The sequence below is a fragment of the Myotis myotis genome, unplaced genomic scaffold (assembly GCF_014108235.1).
Source record: "Myotis myotis isolate mMyoMyo1 unplaced genomic scaffold, mMyoMyo1.p scaffold_m19_p_10, whole genome shotgun sequence".
Taxonomy (NCBI): Eukaryota; Metazoa; Chordata; class Mammalia; order Chiroptera; family Vespertilionidae; genus Myotis; species Myotis myotis.
Window position 1 is genome coordinate 43997226 of NW_023416314.1, and position 9333 is coordinate 44006558.

The 9333-nt window shown below is 42.8% G+C and overlaps 1 pseudogene; it reads left to right on the forward strand.

The window, feature by feature from the left end:
* The first annotated feature begins 2909 nt into the window (after nt 1-2909).
* LOC118665399 lies at nt 2910-3559 on the forward strand (annotated as a pseudogene).
* Nucleotides 3560-9333: the final 5774 nt, after the last annotated feature.

The following is a 9333-nucleotide window of genomic DNA, read 5'->3' on the forward strand; positions in this document are numbered from 1 at the left end:
TTGGGTGCATATATGCATAACCTGTGGACACAGACAATGGGTGGTGAGGGCCTGGGGCAAGGGAGCAGGCTGGAAGAGGAAAAAAGGAGGACCTATGTAATACTTTCAACAATAAAGATTTTTTAAATAAAGGAAATGTCTAAAGAAATAAGGCTGGCCCGGCTGATGTGGCTCAGTGGTTGAGCATTGACCCAAGAACCAGGGGGTCATGGTTAGATTCCCAGTCAGGGCACATGTGCAGGTTCTGGGCTCAATCCCAAGTGGGGGGTGTGCAGAAGGCAGCCTATCAATGATTCTCTTGGGTCAATTATGTTTCTATCTCTCCTTCTCCCTTCGTCTCTGTGAAGTCAATAAAAACATATTAAAAAATAAGGTTGAGGTAATAATTAGTTTTTGTTATCCAAAATGGATTTGGCTATGTTTCAAGGTGAGGATTCAGTCACAGAAATATAGTGAATCAAGGTCAGGTAGAGGGAGGCTCTGGGGTTTAACTTTTCAAAGATGCCCTGAGTGTTGGTGTGCTATGGGTGCTCAATTGAAACACATTGGTCCCTGGCCGGTGCGCTTGTTCAGTGGTTAGAGAATCAGCTTGTGCACTGAAGTCGGTCATGGGTTCGATTTTTGGTGAAAGGTGTGTACTTGGGTTGCAGATTTGATCCCAGGCTCTGCTTGGTGGGTGAGTGCAGAAGGCAATAATTGATGTGTCTTTCTCACATTGTTTTCTCTCTCTGTCTTTCCTTACTTCCCCTCCCTCACTCCCTTCCATTCTTTCTGAAGAAATCAATGGGAAAAATAACCTGGGGTGAGGATTAACAACAACAACAAAAGAAACCCAGTGGGCTGCCATAGGCCTACCCTAGCAGAGTGAGTTGACTCAACCATCAAGTAGTGTGGATTGCTGGGCCAGTTTCCAGAATGGAGGATGTGGCAGTAAACTTAGGGGTTGTGCAGCTAACTAGTCAATTCAGCAGTGATATCCTGCAGAATGTTTAGCAATTAGGTATATGAAGGAGAATGCTAGAGACCAGCAGGTGGCAGCCACCACAACAGGAAAAGCCTTTCTCAAGGAAAGGCCTTCTGAGTGATTAAGCATTATTTTTTCCAATAGAAACTACACACTTTCTAAAAGTATGTTTAAATTGTCAGATTGAATTAAGTTTAAACTGGATTGAGACTTTAATTTTTTTCTCCTGCTGACCATGAATAGGGGGTGTGGGTGGGGGGGTATTATATTCTAGACTAAAATAAGGAGAGTAAAACTTTTCTCTGTATCATCTGATTTTTACTGTGCCCTTCTGCAAGGTCATTCAGATTTCTTCTTGGGTGAGCTTTTCAGAAGAAGGAAGAGAGGACCAGAGAAGTACATACTAATTTACCTTTTTTCTCTTCCTCTCTTTTTCCCCTTCCCCGTTTCCTTGTCTGTCTTTGAGTATGGAAAGTTGAGAGGGAATTTAAACTTGTATCGATAGCCTATTTGCTCCTATGTGATTCTCCCTTCTCTCCTTGCAGGAGAATGCTCTCATGACAGGAAGGTTTACAATAAATGCCCCCATTCAGCAACCCTTTACTGAAGATTCAGTACATATGAGGTCCTATGATAAATACAGGGCATATGAAGAAGGAGATGCTGGCCTTCACCTCCACACAGGGTGCAGGGGAAATAGGCATTTAAATAAATGGTTGTTATAAAATAACCATTTTTTTTTTTAAAAAAAAGCAGAGACTTACTTTTATACTGATTCTTCTGAAGCCTATGTCTGTGAAGCCATCCCTGACCCCCAATCAGTTATGTTCTCTTCATCTTTGGCTAACAGTCTACCTTGCATTTCCATGTCACTTACCATATTTTATTTTGTCCTGTGTTCATTTTTTACCAGCCTGTGTACATCTCGGGAACAAGATCTATGTCTAATTCACTTTGTAAAGCTCTGGGTCCTGGAAAAATTCTAGATACACAGAAATGTTAAGTGTGAAACAGTGTCAATCTCAGCCTGTGCAAAGATATATGTTCAAAGATGTTAATTGCAATGTAATTTATAATAGTGAACATGTAGGAACCTGGTTGCCACCTGGTAGAGATCTGTTTAAGTACAAATAAATGTATATTATTCAGGCATTAAAATTATTAAAATAGAACAATATTGTTTACCTCAAAAGATGGCCTTAGGAAATTATGAGCGGAAAGGAGATTATAGGACAGTCTGTATACTATACATTATTATATGTGCACTATTACACATATTTAAGTATGTGTCCATATGCCTGGAAGTATTGTCATTAAACTGTTCACAGAAGTTTATCTGAGGGATGGGATTTTGTGTTTTTAATTTCCTTTTGTATGTTTTTCCACATTAAAAGTTTTATCAATGAGTAAATCTTATTAAAAGCCATGGGCACACCATGCAGTGTGCAGGTAATGATGTTTTACTGAGTTGTACACTTGAAACCTGTACCCCAATAAGTTCAATAAAAAAATAAAACAACAACAATAAAGAGTTTAAAAATTCCATCAAAATCTGATTGCACAGACTTTCCTGCAGATGGCCTATAGCAAGCATGTCAAACACACTGCCCGTGCGGGCCGCATGCCTCATTTATTTGGCCGGTGTTAGCATTTGAGTTTCACATGCTTGGCCTAGAGGTAGTTTAGGCAGTGCTCACTGACGGGCTGGTCTGCAGGTGGCAATAGCAAGGCCCTTATTGGAACCCTGTTTTGCAACCATTATGGCAATGTCAGTGTTTGGACTCCTCTGGGCAGGATTCATCAAATTGAATACACAATGGAAGCTGTCAATCAGGTGTGTAGCCACAATTGGTCTGAAATTTAAAAAAAAACAAAAAAACACCCCATGCAGTGTTGGTCACACTGAAGAAAGCACACTCAAAACTTGCAGCTCACCAGAAAAAAATTCTCCCTGTTGACGTATTGGTATCTCAATTGTGGAACTTCCTGCTGGTGCTAGACTATTATGTAATTTTATGCTCCAGGAGTGTTTGGATCTCAGATTTGTATTTGACAGACCTCTTCCTGTGTCCCCTCTTGTATCTATAATTGGAAGCAAGACCCAGATACCAATGCAAAGATATGGCCAAAGACCGTATGGTGTTGGGCTGCTTTTTCCTGGTTATGATGATATGGGCCCTCATATTTTCAAACCTGTCTCTCTGCTAACTATTTTTGACTGCAGAGCTGTGTCCATTGGAGCTCATTCTCAATTAGCTCATACTCACAGGACAGACATATGTCTGAGTTTATGGAATGCAATTCGAATGAACTGGTTAAGCATGGTCTGCATGCTTTAAGAGTGACACTTCCTATAGAACAGGACCTAACTATGAAGAATGTTTCCATTGGAATTGTTGGTAAAGACTTGGAGTTTATGATTTATAATGATGATGATAATGTGTCTCCATTCCTGGAAGACCTTGAAGAAAGGCCACAGAGAAAGGCACAGTCTGCTCAACTGCTGATGAACCTGCAGAAAAGGCTGATAAACCAATGGAACCTCCATTCTATGTGTGTATTATCAAATGTGTAAGAACACAGGAATATGTATAATGACAATAATCTATACTTTGATGCAGTGGTGAAATGGTATGTTTTAGGAATCAGTCCAGATGTGAGTTCTTTCTAAGCATCTTCACTGAAACCATATAATGGGGTGCATTTTTTTCTGAGAGGGTTTATATAATCATTATCTAGAAAATATATGTACTAATGTTTTTATATGAAGAACATAGTGTCTTTGTGGTTTTAAAGACAATGGTAAAATAAATTGTTTCATCTGCTGGAAAAAAATATAGATGGCCTTTTCCTATTATGCATAGGACAGTCTCCCACAAAAAAGTATTATCTAGCCTCAAGTGTCAACAGTGAATGAAAACATCTATGAGAATTGTCCTCATAAGGTTCTTTACTACCATCACTTGGTTAGAGAAGGGCCTACGAGTTCCATGTAGCTCCAGAGGAAATTCAGATGATTGAAGTAGGGCCTCAGAAATAAGATGGAAAGCCATAAGATGGATAGTTATAGTTTGGATGGGAGGCAGGGGAAGAGCAAGGAAAATTTATGGTTGACAGGGTCTGTGATGATATTACGAAGACCAGTATTTGGTTGTGAGGCTACCATTCTGCATTTGTAAAATCTACATTAAGATTTCCAGTTTCATTGTGACTCTAGAGACCAGAATACCTATGTGCTGAGGCAAGAAAGGCCATTTGCAAGAGGCTTTCTTATTTGACCCCACCCTTCTTACCCTCACCCTGAAGGCCATGCAGAAACAAATTTATTTTTGTTCTGCTCATCAGCTTTACCTATCTTTTTTCACCCTCCAGTTTTTTTCTAATTATTGCTTACTACTGACTGACCCATCTGACAGCCTTGTCTCATGCTCCTATTCACTGCTCTCAACTGGGTGTGGACCACTGCTTACTTTTCTGCCTGCTGGTCACTTCTGGAAGGCCTGTGTTCTCTCACTTCTCAAAAAAATGCTTGTTTTTTCCAACAGGTGTAGGAATCTTATGCAGCCCTTCTTTCCTGTTTTCACCTTCTTTTTGAGAAGTATGTTTTTATTGATTTTGGAGAGAGATGGAGAGAATGAAGAGAGAGAAAGAGAGAGGGAGAGAGAGAGAGAGAGGGGAGAGAGAGAGAGAGAGAGAGAGAGGGGGAGGAGAGAGAGAGAGAGAGAGAGAGAGAGAGAGAGAGAGAGAGAGAGAGAGAGAGAGAGAGAGAAAGAGAAACATTGATTGGTTGCCTGCTGCACCCACTTTGACCTGGGATCAAACCTGAAACCTGGGTATATGTCCTGACCTAGAATCAAACAATTGACCTTTTGGTGCACAGGGCAAAGCTCAACCAACTGAGCCATATGGGCCAGGGCAGGACACACTGTTTCTTTATTCTTACAATCCCATTGTTCAAATCCATTTAGATGATAGCAATCTTTATCAAGGCCATGTTCTATTAACCATCGTTACAACTCCCTGTGGGTAGTGGACTCCTGGTTGCCCACCTGTTTCTCTTGTTAGGGTAATTGCATCCTCCTGGTTTCTAGTGGTTAAGTGCTTGCATATGATTTCTGTTACTTTTGAGCTCCATCATCTCCATGAGTGTTAATGAGCAAGAGCCCCCAATGAACATTCCTAATGCCTCGGTGAATGTTGTTTCCTTTGGGTGTGGGTCTTCTGGCCTTACACCATTTAACCGTTCCAGCATGCCCATCACACTATCACCTTTTATTTTTTCTTTTATTCCAAACAACTCAGGTATATATATTGTGTTCTGTGTGGGATTTTGATCTCGCTAAGCTTTTATGAGCCTCCCTACTTTTAGTGAGCTTCCTTAGTGAAGTTTTCCAATCCTCTGAGGTTTTAGAGATGCATTAAATCTCATATCCTAAGAATGTGTTGCCAAGACAATTTCGTGCATATCCAGTCTTATGTTCCAGCTTCCTTTCCCCTCAGCTCCCGGACAAGGGATAAGGGGTCTTTTTGGGAGGGTCAGGCAGCCAGAGTCACTCATCCCTACCAGCTCTGTGTTGCAGAGGCTAAATTGCAGGAGAGTGTTGCAGAGAGGCTGGGACTCATTCTTCCTCCCATTCCTACTTCTTGGGGTGGAAATCCTACCACAGCAATGGCAGGATGGAAACACTGGGACCTCATTGTCCTTGCCTTGGCTCCCTTGTAGGGCAGAGGTTCCATGCTCAGAAAGGCAAGCCAAGAAGCCTAGAGGCTACTGCTCTCCCCCAGTGCCTATAGCACTGGCTCAGAGATATTTTCCAGGAAAAAAGGAAGTTTATAATATTAGAGAGCCCTGAAGATCTACCCCAAAGAAACTGACTTTATCTGAAACAGCATGGGGGAGTTCAAGCCTAAGGGTGCTATTGAAAATAATGGAGATTTTGGTGGTGAGCATTAAGTCTCACAGGGGTGGGGAACCTTTTTCTGCCAATGGCCATTTGGATATTTATCACATCATTAGTGGGCCATACAAAACTATCAACTTAAAAATTAGCCTACTATATTTGGTCAAACATTTCATTAACTCACCCCAAATGCCTTGACAGGGCCATACCAAATGATTTCTCAGGCCTTATACAGCTCATGGGTCTCTTAGGTCCGATGTTCCCCACCCCTGATTTAAGAGGAGACCAATCTAATCCAATAAAAGACAAACATGGTAATTAACCGTACCTCTGACACACTTCCTATTGGCTAATCAGGGCGATATGCAAATTAACTGCCAACCAAGATGGCGGCCGGCAGCCAGGCAGCTGAAGCAAACAGGAGGCTTGCTTGGTCCAGTGATAGAGGAAGCCAAGGTTCCCCGCCTGCCACTGCCTGGCTCTGAGCTGCACTCTAAGAAACAATGTTGCAATTATAGAATCTAAACAAACCCCAGATACCTGCTTTCAGCAGCAGAGGCCTCAGAGCTGGAACTGCAACAGTGTTTCAATTATAGAACCTAAACAAACCCCAGATACCTGCTTTCAGCAGCCGAGTTCTCAAGCTGGAGCCGGCTCTCAGCTCCAGTAACAGCCATAGAAGGTAAATAAATCCAAGAATAAAAAAGAAAAAAAGGAGTGGTTGGGAGCTTCAGTCGCCCACCAGCCTGAAAATGGCCCTCAGACCCGCACCCAGACTTGCCAGGCACCCCAGTGGGAACCCCCACCCTGAAGGGGGTGTGACCAGCTGCAAACAGCCATCACCCCCTCATCCAGGCTGGCCAGGCACCCAAGCGGGACCCCCACCCTGATCCAGGACACCCTTTAGGGCAAACCAGCTGGCCCCAACCTGTGCACCAGGCCTCTATGCTATATAGTAAAAGGGTAATATGCAAACTGACCCTAACAGCAGAAAGACTGGGAATGACTGGTCACTATGACACACACTGACCACCAAGGGGCAGATGCTCAATGCAGGATCTTCCCTCTGGTGGTCAGGGCGCTCTCACATGGGAGGAGCTCTGCTCAGCCACAAGCCAGGCTGATGGCTGCCAGTACAGCGGTGGTGGTGGGAGCCTCTCCTGCCTCCTCAGTAGCGCTAAGGATGTCTGACTGCAGTTTAGGCCTGCTCCCCGCTGGCAAGTGGACATCCCCCGAGGGCTGCCGGGCTGCCAGAGGGATGTCTGATTCCCTAGGGAGCAGGCCTCAGCCAGCAGGTGGTCATCCCCGAGGGGTACCAGACTGCAAGAGGGCACAGGCCGGGCTGAGGGACCCCCCCCTGAGTGCACAAATTTTTGTGCACCAGGCCTCTAGTCTATGTAATAAAAGGCCTGTAGCTATAATCCTGGAATGCCAGCATGACCAAACAACGGTCACCAGGAGGTGGATGGAGCACGTCTTGGTCCCTCCTCCTAGCCCACTCGCTGCTCACAATGGCAGGGGAGGGCAGGGCTTGCGGCTCGCATAGTGTGACTTTTCGTGCAGTGAGCTCACGCATGGTGGATCTGGGGTCCCACCAGCAGTATGGGTCTAGGTCTTGTACAATTTTGCACGCTGAGCCTCTAGTAACTCCATAAGAACCAAAGAATGGATTGAAATAGTGGATTTACTTTTACCTTACACGAGGAAGGCTGTCAGTAGAGCAGGCTTTGGGTAAAGATATATTTAGAATCCAGTTTTGAGCATGTCAAGCTTGAAGATTTAAGACATCCAAGTGGAGGTGTTAAGTAGGAATGTGTTCGATAGTTGGACAGAGGTGTGGGTGAGACATGTATTAGGGGTCAATATGTAGGTGCTATTTAATGCCATGGGGACTGAAGACACATTAAGAGAGAGAGTGTCTAGATATAGAAGGAAGTCCAAAGATTGGGCCTTTGGAGGATGATAACATTGAGAGTTCTAATCGAAGAGGAAGAACCTACAGGTGTAGGAGGAAAAGCAAGAGTGCAATATTCTCAATTCCAAGTGAAGAAAGTCAGGGAGGAGAGAGTGGTAAATGATACTGGTAGTGAAACTGGATACAAAATGGGTCCAGGCTGCCCGTTACTACTTGAGCCCTTGAAGTATGCTAGCATTGAGAGGGAGTTCTAATAGAAGAGGAAAGACCAGTAAAGCAGAGTGATAGAGGAAGTAAAGCAAGAATTTACTACTCTCAAATCCGAGTGAAGAAAGTGTTTTAGGGAGTAAAGAGTGATAACATGATGCTGGTAGGACAAGCAAGATGACTGAGAAGAAAAAAATGGATTTAGTAAAGTAGAGGTCATTGGTAACTTCTATTTAGTTAACATCAGCTACATTATCTATTTGAAACATCAGAACCAGCTTTGATTCCTTTTTTTCTTTTCAACTATCACCACTTCCACCTCCAATATCTAGTAAACCTGTCCTGTCAATTGTATTCCATAACCATTACTCATCACCTGCACTGGGTAAATACCATTCTTGATATTTGTATATAGAGATGAACATGACTTGGACCCTCTTCTTCAAGAGCTTACAGTTGAGAATGTGGTACAGGCATAACTACCTTTCAATATAGTAGCAATGGTAATGTTAACAATTATTAGAATTTCTTCTATTAATAAGATTTTCCTGCTGCTGTTGCTGCTACTCCAAGCACTCTCTAACATATTAGAACACATACTTTATGCCAGTCATATATATATGATTATCTCAAGTAATCGCTACACTTTTATGAGGTGACATCATCTTATAGAGAAAAAATGAAGGAGAGAGAGATTATGTAACCCATCTGGGGTCATACAGCAGGTAAATGGTGGAAGCTCTATGCAAAACCAAGTAGTCTAACTTTCAAATTTGTGTTCTTCACCACAACTGCAAGCTGGCTTGCCCTAACTTACAAAACTTGGCTTATATCTACTAACTTATTCCCTCACTTTAAATTGCCTTTGCCTTCTTGCTTCCTCTTTTTATTTTTTTAACTTTTTTTTATTGATTAAGGTATTACATATGTGTCCTTATCACCCCATTGCCCCCTTCACCCCCCACTCCCCCCCACTCATGCCCTCATCCCCCTGTTGTCTATATCCATTGGCCGGCTTATATGCAAGCATACAAGTCCTTTGGTTGATGTCTCCCCCTTACCTCCACCCTCCCCTACCTTCCCTCTGAGGTTTGACAGTCTGATCGATCCTTCTCTGGCTGCTTCCTCTTTTTAATGTTTACTGGAATAACTTTCCTAATAAATCCCTTGTGAATCTAAGTCTTAGACCTGCTTCTGAGGAAGCTAGGACATATTCTTCCATACTGCTAAAGAATTGTGATAGTGAGATCTCTACATCTTTGATTGATTAATTAGTGTTTGAAATAGCTGTGACTACTGATGAAGAACCAAGGGCCTCAATATCTTGAGATGCATTTTGAGCTATA